A 10,754-nucleotide genomic window follows, 5' to 3' on the forward strand; every position below is an offset into this window, starting at 1 on the left:
AAAATATAAATATGCTCTCTTTCCGTACAGAAACAGCTGCCAAAAAAGTCAATTTATTCCTTTATCATTCAACAGGGTGCAGCAGGCGAAAACCACAGACCTATTTGAGTTTGGGCCTAGTACTCTTAGAAGAGAGCAAAAGGCAAAATGAAAATGCAGAAAAGCAAACTGTGGAATTAAGTGGCAGGTAAACGAGAACCAGTAAGCAACAATTTGCAAAGGCGATTGTAAGATTTGGGGGTCTATCTATCTAAGGTCGAAACCAAATGGTGTTTCTAGGTTCACAACAGGAAAAGTAATAGTCAAATAAGAATGATCTGCTGTGTTTTTCTTTTACTTCCTGTAAATTGCTGTTAACCGGAAGTGCGTTGAAGCCTAGTGCTCTGCACGCACTAACACAGTAAGCCCTCAAGCATACCAACACATGACGCAATCATATTTTTCACATTAGCCACAGCAGGTGTAAGTGCAGAAGAGGATACAGGCTGGTGCAATTAAAATAACAAAAAGTAAAGTAAAGTTTGCTTCTATTCCTTCCTATCTTGGTCCCATGTAGGCACATCTTTACACCCACCTCCTTCTCTGCCCCCCATTCTGTACTTCCAGCCCATCCCAGTCTCCTGCATCTTCACCCATTTTATGCTGTCTTCTCCCACGCCCCTAATTGTACTCATTTCAAATTCTCTCCCAGGTCACTAATCATTTAAAAAGAGAATGACATTAACATGTTGTTGCTATTCAAATATTGAAAATAATAATAACAATAAAAACTAACATTATTGACGTAGTTGATAGCTTCACGGAGGGCTGGTGTGGGGATCAGATGGGCATTTCTACTCCTTCCTATCTATAAAACGAGCTTTAGGGGCGCAGGTGGCATAATCAGTTTGTTAGTGGACACTGGCAGGGCCGAAACAGCACTCGAAAAAGTCGTTGCGGAGGAAGAAATGAAGACATTGCAAAGCGGCCTTCATTATACCCTGAAAATCAATGCAGGGCAGGAGAAGGCTCAGGCCTTCGGTAAGCAAATATTGCATTTTCAATTCTTCATAGTTCCAACACCCATTAAATGATTAAAGCTCGCATAGAAAACCCACATTCCATTACCATATCTCATTCTGCAGTCCACGAGCCCGGGCGTCTGAAAAATAAAATAAGATATGTTTGACGTGCTGTAATGAAAGAGTCCCCGAGATGGGCGGCTTTGGCGGGGGCAGTGCGAGAGCGCTGCCCGGAGAACCGTGCACATTACCATCTGTAAAGTTCAGATTACAGCGCGCGCTGTCCGCAACTCTGAAATGGAAGTGTCGCGCGGAGCCGCGACTGATAAACTATTCACGACCAATTTCCAATCAGGCCGGAGCAAAACTGTCAGCTAAATCAGCTTGCGCCCGGCAATCGTATGCATGCGCATAGCTGTTTAAACCACTGCGTTAAATTGTGTGTTTTTTTAAAGGGACTTTGTTGTTATTATTTGTGCTTATCCACTTCAACTATCAATTGATTTAGAAAGGAAGGGGGGAACAATTTCATCAATATGCTAAGAAAAACTATTTTAGCAAATCTCTGGAGACGTCGCTTCATACCCACTAAGTGTTTTACTACAACAGGAATGTAAAATGACTTCACAGAAATCCAACTTTTTACCCCCAAATAATATTTGGTAATACACGTTTTGTAAGCTGGTATTTAAATAACGTCAGATGCATGTCCAGGTGGAAATATAATAGCCAGGATATAACGAGTGAAATGGGTATTAGTGTCAAAGTTGACACAGAGAGTCCTAGGACGCCAGCTATGGGTTTTTTAATGTGATATTGTATCCGGGCTTTTACTGCCGCTCGGAATAGTCTCGGTGTGGTATGTAAATCCGACTGACAGATTTTAAATCATGTTTTATCAGCTAATTCCTCCTATGGAAAGCTGAAAATAGATATATGTTTCTGCCTTCTCGCTCCCCTGCTGCGAGGAGTTAAAGCTGCGCTGCCCTGCTCTGCCATTCTCTGCCATTGGGCCTGTTGCATCCTACTTAGATTTCCATGTTATTTTTGTGGGGAGCTGCGTATGTGTCCTGAATATTTCATGACCGGGGAAGAGTCCTGGCTTGTTTTGAAGGCTAGGCAAGGAGGAAATCAGTGTTCGGAATCAAAGACAACCAGAATTCGGCCAAGAGTCAGAGGCGTGTTATACAGAACTGATTGGAAGAAAGGAGTCATAAAGGAGTTTTCGGTAATGGGCTTAAATAGGATTTCACAACAACCTCAACATTAAATACTTTCTCTAAATTCTATGTGCAGAGAGCACACAGAAGAGAGAAAATTGTGCGACCTGGGGGAGGGGGGGTTATAATGTTAATCATGGGGGGATCTAAAAGTAAAACATGAATTTAAATATAGTTAGAACAAGTAAGACACTCATCCATAAATGTGCACCGAAAGCATGGTTTTACCTACTTTTCTGAAACCTTGCATTTTTTTACACCAATTGCGGGAATGCATGCTTCAGGTTTGCAGGCTGCATGCTGCCCGGGCAAATAGCTGAGGTGTTGCTTTAAACAGTTTCTCTACAACGTGTACGTGTTTGGCTTTTTCCCAGTGTCTTATTTAGGTGCATGGCAGTGAGAATACAGGCGCAGCACCAGAGTTAACAAATACACCTACTGAGCCCACCACTTTCTCATTATCACTCAGTTTATGCTGGTCTTTGTTGCAACTTAGGAAAGAGCTGAAGACACACCTCTTTAAATAATACTACATCAGTTCACTCCCACTCTCAGATGTCAGATCAATCGTTGACTGTAACTTTGTTTTGACCCACTACAGTACTCCACTCCCTTTCCCTGTACATACACATGGGTCCAGATGACTCACAGGACACAACCTATCAGGTGTGTCTTTCTTTCTAGACATGCAGAATAAGACAATCAGCATCTGTCTCTAACAGCAGTAAGTAGTATGCCCATTGGTTCTTGGTGAGAAACTGATGTAGCATGATATATTTAATGACTCTGCAGTTTCCTTTCATCTACTTGTTGACCTATTGAAGAGGGACTTACCCCAAACAATACTCATACCGATTAGCAGTGCTAATGTTATCTTGTGAAGTAATTTGTCAAGCAATGTCACAGCTAAAGGATTCTGCTACTGGATGGAGTGCAGTCCATTTTCATAATCTGAATTGTGTTATCTTCTCCAAATGGTATGCTTAACCCCAAATGGGAAGGGGCGAGTCCATATATAACTTGGGAGGTTAGACCACTATTATCATATATCAGAAGAAAGATCTCTAGTATGATATTCATTAACTAGTCATATTAATTTCTTTCAATTCAGTAAGTTCAATAATTCATTAAATAACATATATACATGTAGAGGAGCATGCTAAATACACCGAGAGCATTAAAAAAATACATAACAATAGTGGACATTAGTGCAACTTTGTCACCCAAAAAGTAACACCTAAATTATTACACAATAACAATTAGGTAAATAAGCACAATTTTATGTCAAAAATACCCATTGATATTCGAAAAGGAACAAGTTCCAGTCAAATTCCGTTTTGAAAATGCTGGAACTGGTCCCCTTTTCTAATATAGTTTATAGGGTAATCCAGAGAAAAAACCCAAGGATGTTACAGGGGGCGTTTTGGAGGGGTATCATAAGCATCCTTCTCCTTTTCCAAAGTACGCAGACTATAGTCAATGCATTTTTTGTTTCCGTTCTCCAAGAAAAAGTCAGTTCATAGTGAAGTGGATATGGGTATAAAAATGTTAAATAGCACAACTCACTTAAAACCAATTCTTGAACTAGGTTTTTGTCTTACATGGGGAGTAACAGAATTCTCCTGGAAGGGTTTGGTTAAGAATGAACTAAATCCAAATCATATTCACAGAAAAGCAGATTGGTGTAAAAGATGGTTTCCAGGTTTTGCATCTCAGAAAAAGGGGAAACAGTTTAACCCAAGAATGGTCAGCTCCGGAGCAGGATATCACAGGAGAAGCAGTTGTCTATGAATATTATTTTGATATTTCTTTCTGGGACAGCTTTCTCATTTCCATTGGATATGAGATAGTTGTAGTTAATGCTCATTTACCTTTGAAACTGAAAATCATAAGATTTTATGATGTTGGTAAAAGGGTGCATGTAACTCTTGAGTAGTAATAGGAACATGCTCCTCTGTATGCTGTACTACCAGTGAAATGCTCTGATATCTGGAAGGAGGACTTCGTGATACTTGTCCTTAAATTTAGGTTACACTTTTTGCTAGCAAGAACTGCATGAATATGATTGCATTTTCTTGTTGCTTACCTTCATGGACTCCAGGGTGGGAACATGAATTAAGGGAACTGGACTTGCACTCCCTGGAAAATGATCAATGGACATAGAATATAGAGACCAGCATGGTGAAGTAATGGTCTACAATTGGAATAGTCTGTGGGTATCTTTGCAAGCCACATACTTTCCATGAGCTTATTCAGCAAGATGGACACTCTACATAATAATTGAAATGATAAGCTGGCTGAGAGAGAATAGGAAGGCATTTTAAGACATCTGAACAGCAAAATCTCCAATTTGTAGCTATTTGATCTTTAATATTTAATAGATCTCTCGGTCAATCTGTCAACCATGCAAATGTTGTGGAACCTGTAAAGAAATACAATGTAAACAAGATAGCTCAGTTGTTCTACAGTGCTTTATAATACCAAGTGGCATACAGGCCATGTTGTATCAAGAATTTTACAACCATACCCAGACACATGGCATGTGCTTGCTAAGTATCAATGCTCTTTACTATGACTTCAACATCTTTTTTCATTGTTGTTTTAAGTACATGGGAATCACCTTGATAGCTGGAGAGCATCCTGTTCCTCTTCCGGTATAGGTACTATGTACTAATCTATTTGCTCATCTTCTCCTGGTCCTGAAATGATCAGATTGCACTGTCTTCCAACTGATGTGAGGGTCAAAGTCAAAAGCCATTGCCCTGACCAGAATTACCGCTTATTTATCAACTTCATGCCTATGCCCGGCCTCTTGCAACAGGAACTCATTTCCATCCAACAAGATGCAAAAAGATAGGTTTCAAATCATTACTTCGGACAGACACAGTCTACTTGACTGTGTGCCAGATCTTTCAACATTTTGCTCCTGTGCAAGGCCACTCGAAGTGGGGCAAACTGATGCAAAGTGTTGATTTGTTATTGTCTTTTCACCGCAAAAAAAAGTTTTGCTCTAAAAAGTTGCTTAAAATAATGCAAAACATTGCTTTGTGGTGTGTTGTGTTACTTTGATTCCAGAGGGCGGCCCGTGGGTGGTACATGGATATTCCAATGCTACCACTCATGGTTTTGACTCAGAGCCCCATCTACTATTAACAGTAGATATCTCTTTGTGCCAAAAATGTTCACCTCCTTGAGGCAGGTGTAAAGTAGGGGAAATGTTTTTATTTCTCGAAAACCTTGTAAAATATGCAAGTGCACTGCACTGCACAATACACTTACAAGTGTGAAACGTTTTAAAGTTAGTCTTTGCACTATTATGGGAAGGTGTGTGCCTGGCCCTGGGCAGCCTAATTGTGGCCAGAGTTTGGGGAGAGGGCAGCAGGGCAATTTCTTTGCAGATGTGGTGCTGTCGTGTTCTCTTCCTCCCACACAACACACTGACTTTGGTTGTTGTGCCGGATGGTGTGAAATAATAGAAAATGTGCTCCTTTGGTCCCACTCTCTGAGCTATGTTGTGGTATCTCAGGGCTCAGAAGCAGCTGCCCATAGTGTTCACTCTTTAAAGAAAAGAAAATAAACAGGCTTTTATTGGCGAAAAGCACTGGATGCAATGCTTGGTATATCGTGAAAAGTATTCTGTACGCTGCTTTTGATGCCACATCTGGTGTGGTGGTGAGCCGCTGATTCCTCACGGTGCTCTGTAAAATGGAAGTCCAATCAAGCACATCAGTATTACATGGAGAATTATGTATTTGTCAGAGCAATGTTTGATCAACCTTTTGCACAGAAGCTATAAATAATTGCTTTTAAAGGCACATTTCTCTACGCCAAGGGAACCATTACGAGTTTCATTTGACTTTACATTTAAAAATGCCTACACAGCAAACTAAATGATCGGGGGGTGGGGGGGCTGGCATGATTATCACTCTTAAGTTTATATGTAAACACGCAAATTCGTCTGCATAGTTGGAAAGTTCTGCTGGGTTGTTGCTGCCTGAAGGTGCCCGGTTGATGTGGGTCTTTAGGAAACACGATAGTTATGACAGGAAGGGCTCCTGGCTCCAATGTGTTTAATCTAAAGAATATAGACACATTTATTTCTTCTGAAAGATTGTTTATATTTGGGCTTTTTTGGTGTGGCATTAGCCAAGACCTTCTAATTTTAGTGAAATTATAAATATAATATAATTACATATAGGGGCTTTCAGGAAGCCATCCTCAACCATTGGTCTTTTGTTGTGTCATTCACATTTTTCTCTCGATCACTACCTCATGCAGCAAGGGTCAGTAAGTCAGCCCACTTCAGGCATTGGCCAACTTCTCTGTAACTGACTCCACTCTGCTCTTTCACAAGGAGCACATCTGCACACAGAGTAGTTCCTTTCAGTGGCAGTGACATCTATAAGCCATGATAAAATAAAACGAGCATTTACAAAGTTAAATGGCTGCCAGTAAACACCCAGCCTATTGCCTTTGTCAGTGCTTGTTGCATTTGGTGATGGGGCAGATACAAAAGCATTTTATGTAGTTGCTAACCAACATAATTACATTTATAATTGTTAAATGTTTTTCGTTCCTCTTCTGCTGGAAATTAGTTTTTCCTAAACACTTTCGCTTTGCATAATTATTTGTGCCTGTGCTGACCTCCATGAGTGATTGCTCCCCCTTCCATTAGCAACAAATACATAACACCTCCTCAAACTATACTGTTCAGCTGTGCAAACATATTTAATTTTATGATGCTTTTGGAATTGCATGCGAGTTATTTTATTGTGTATGGTTTGTCATTTCATTTAGAGTCACAATAAACAAATGCAGCACTGTTTCATTGAAGTAGTAAAAAAGGCCTTATGACATGCACAGCTCTTTTCACGTTTGTATATACATATTTTTACATTAGTTGATGCTTTCCTTTGTGTGTGCGACCCATATTCATTGTACACCATGTGTATTTTTTTAATTTAAATAAATGTGACTTTATTTTTTATGTTTCTGATCCGTTAATGTGACTACATTTTTATTATCAACATTATAGATCGTGCAGTTTCTTAGAACAGCTACTGTGAAAGCTCACCAGAGAAGCAACTGAGTGTGGGGGTGGAATTAATATTGAATGCCTTGATTTACATAAATTGTACATTTTCGATTCGTTGGAATTACCCATTGTAAAGATTAGCAACTGTATATGCCTTTCAGCGTGCTGCCACGTACAGTATATGTCGCCTGCCACTTTCAGACTTACACACCCAGATGCGTCTTTTCAGACGCATACAATAAAACATGTTTTCCTTAACAAGTCTTTCTTCTCACACACTCTTGTGAAAATTGAGATTTCTGGCGGGCTTTCCCTCACTTATTTAAATACGTACGCTTGGGTCATTCAGATCCATTTTCATGAGTGCACATAAGTATGGAAAAGATTGCAAATATATTTGAATACCCATAAACGACTGAGTGGGTGCTCGCTTCATTCACATTGCATTTTCTTGGCCACCCACTTGACACTCTGCTGGGAAAACCAACAATTAGTCTCCTAAGTGCCACACAAAGATGTAGAAAGAACAGAATGTATGAATTCAAATCTGCCTTTGTAAGCCACTTGTTATTTTTGCATGAAGAGTTTCAAACATAATGCTCACAAAAAACTGACTGGTGCTCGAAAAATGCTTTGTGAATTTGTAATGTTAATGAAACGATAACTTTCAGTTGCCTCTTGGTGTTTGTGATTAACTTTGATATTCGTGGTGACTTGAGTGAATGGTAATTGTGCTTTGAAGCAGCGTTACTGCCCAGGCTCTGCAAACTGATTCTCACCTCGTCCAAATGTAAATGTGATAATCTATGGCAATATTTGCACGCTATAGCATATACGCCTAAATAGCAAAAGTGACACTGGAGAACAATGGGCGTTATTGTCTGTTTCGGTGCCCAATATGCGTTTAGAGAAGGAGGTGCAGTTATTTGCACACCCCTTCTTTAAATGTGATTGCACTTGTGCAAAGATAGCACCCTCCCAGTGGTAGGTGAGTGTACCTTATATGCATGGAGATATGACCCTTGCAAATACAGAAATCCCTTGCACATCTATAAATTACTGAAACGCGCATGTTCATGGATGAATATGCTTAATGTGAGAACGGTTAGCACAACATCAGAGCATCCTTGGTGGATGGGGGAGGGGAGAGAAGGACCCCAGGGATCCTCCAGAGAACATCCCCTGTAGAGAAACCTCTTGTTTTCCATTCCAGTGGATTACTGGCAGTGCCCTTCGCAGACTAAGGTAATAAGACAAGGGTTTCACTTTTAGTATCTTTACAGGGACATTCTTTTCTGTGGCCCTGTAGGGAGGCCCAGTATGTTTGTATGACTGAATCCACCATTGTATGGACTTGAGACCCCCCTAAAGTGGTATGGATCACCAGCACTGAGTAGATGGAATTAAAATATGCTCTTTGAGACCTATTGTAACATTTCTCATTGGATGACCCTTTTAAAATAGAACTCCAGCTTCTGACTAAGAACATGTTTACTGGAGGCTCTGACGCTCCTAGCTGCTCTTGTTGTCATTTTTCATTTAGTAAAGGTGTTAAAGATGTAATCCATGATTTACATGCATTTTGTTAGAAATTGAGTTGCTGCTTGAGGGAGTGAAACCCTACACACACAGCAACTACAATCTCTGTCAGGGTGAGACACAAGTGTGAACACACTGGTGCCTACACCTCAATCTTTTAGTAAACTCATCAAAGATATTCCCCCATTGGTCATATGGACCTTTATTGATTGGCGTGAAACATTGAAAGGAAGCAAACATCAACAATGCATCTCGGACTTGTGAAGCCAATGTGACTCCGCCATAAGTTTAGTTTAGTAGATTTATAAAGCGCAAGGCTACCCAAAGCCCTCCCAGCGCTAGAGCGGAACGGAACAGACCGTGAGAATACATAGTTAAGCTCTGAACAGCCAGGTTTTCAAATTCCTAACAAAGGGGAGTTCATGTCTGGTTCGATGAAGCTCCAAAGGGAGGTAGTTCTAAAGTTTGGCTGCTTTATGAGCCATAGATCTACCACCCCACTGTGCTCTCTTAACCAGAGGGATCTTCATCAGAGAGGCTGCTGAGGATCTTAGGGACCCATAAGGGGTGTAATGAGAGGCAATGGGCCTCAAAAGAGCAGGGCCCCTCGTATGCAGTGCCCTGTGCATAATGCGAAGGGCTTTAATATTCATAAGTTTTTCAACCAGAAGCCAATGGAGGGAAGCTATAGAAGGTTTGTCCGATTGATATCTTGGGAGATTCAAGAAGAGGCATGCAGCAGCATTCTGTACATCCTGGAGTCTCTTCACCACATACTGGGGTGAACTGAAGTAAAGAGCGTTCCTATAGTCCAAGCATGAAATTATAAGAGCTTGACCAATGAGCTTTTTGGCCACAAATGGAAGTACATTGAAAGTTTTCCATAAAAGCCTTAGTAGTCCAAAACAGGTGGGAGCCAGCTTTTTCGATTGATAATCCATGGTAAGGAGTCCAAACAAACTCCCAGACTTTCTATTGATTCTTTCAGAGGAGGTAAGTTTTCCAGCCCTTCAGGGAGTAGAGACGGGGACCTATGAAGAAGATTGTTCCCTGATAACATCACCTTGGTCTTGTCTTCATTTAGTTTAAGTTTACAGTCAGCCATTCATCTGGCTAGCGATTGAAGACGGGGTTAGTTGGGATTGATCCAAGTTGCAAGTTTGTGTTTGTGGAAAATGAGAAGGCCATAGGAAACCAGTGACAGACTGTAAGGTTCTACAGTCTCAGCCAAAGGATTCATATACAGATTGAACAGTGTGGGGCGCAGGGAAGATCCCTGAGGCACCCCACAGTTAAGGAATAGGCTGTTGGAAAAGCATGATCGATAGAAAACTTAGAAGGTTCATTTCTCCAAAAAAGAAGGCAACCATGTTAAAACACAGCCATTGATACCAGCCTTAAAAATTCTTTGTGTCAGAATGGTATGGTCTACAGTATCAAATGCTGCGCTAAGATAAAAAAGAATGATGGCAGCAGAACCTCCTTGGTCAAGACGTCGTCTTAAGTCTTCCACTACTGCAAGCAGGGCAGTCTCAGTACTATTTTGGGGTCTGAAGTCCATTTGAGTAGGATGTAGGATCTCGTAATCCTCAAGAAAGTCTGAGAGATGTCTATTGACATGTTTTTCAACCAATTTGGAAGCAGCAGGAAGCAAAGAGATCCGCCTATAGTTGTTAAAAAGAGGTGCATCAAGATGAGGCTTTTTTTAGCACAAGCATAAGGACCAGGAATTGCCAAATATAGTTAACAAGGGTTTATTTTAGGTTATTAATTAATCCAGTATATAGGCATACCAACACTAGGTTCAAATGATACAGCAATACAGCTGGTAAAATGAAATATCTAATTTGATTTAGTCACAATAAGAAAAGATACTGACTAGAAAAGCCATAACCATAATAAAACAAATTAAGGCAAATAGTTGTTCCATAAAGAAACTTCCCTTCTCTCTTCTAAACA

This window comes from Pleurodeles waltl, chromosome 1_2 (assembly GCF_031143425.1).
Source record: "Pleurodeles waltl isolate 20211129_DDA chromosome 1_2, aPleWal1.hap1.20221129, whole genome shotgun sequence".
NCBI lineage: Eukaryota > Metazoa > Chordata > Amphibia > Caudata > Salamandridae > Pleurodeles > Pleurodeles waltl.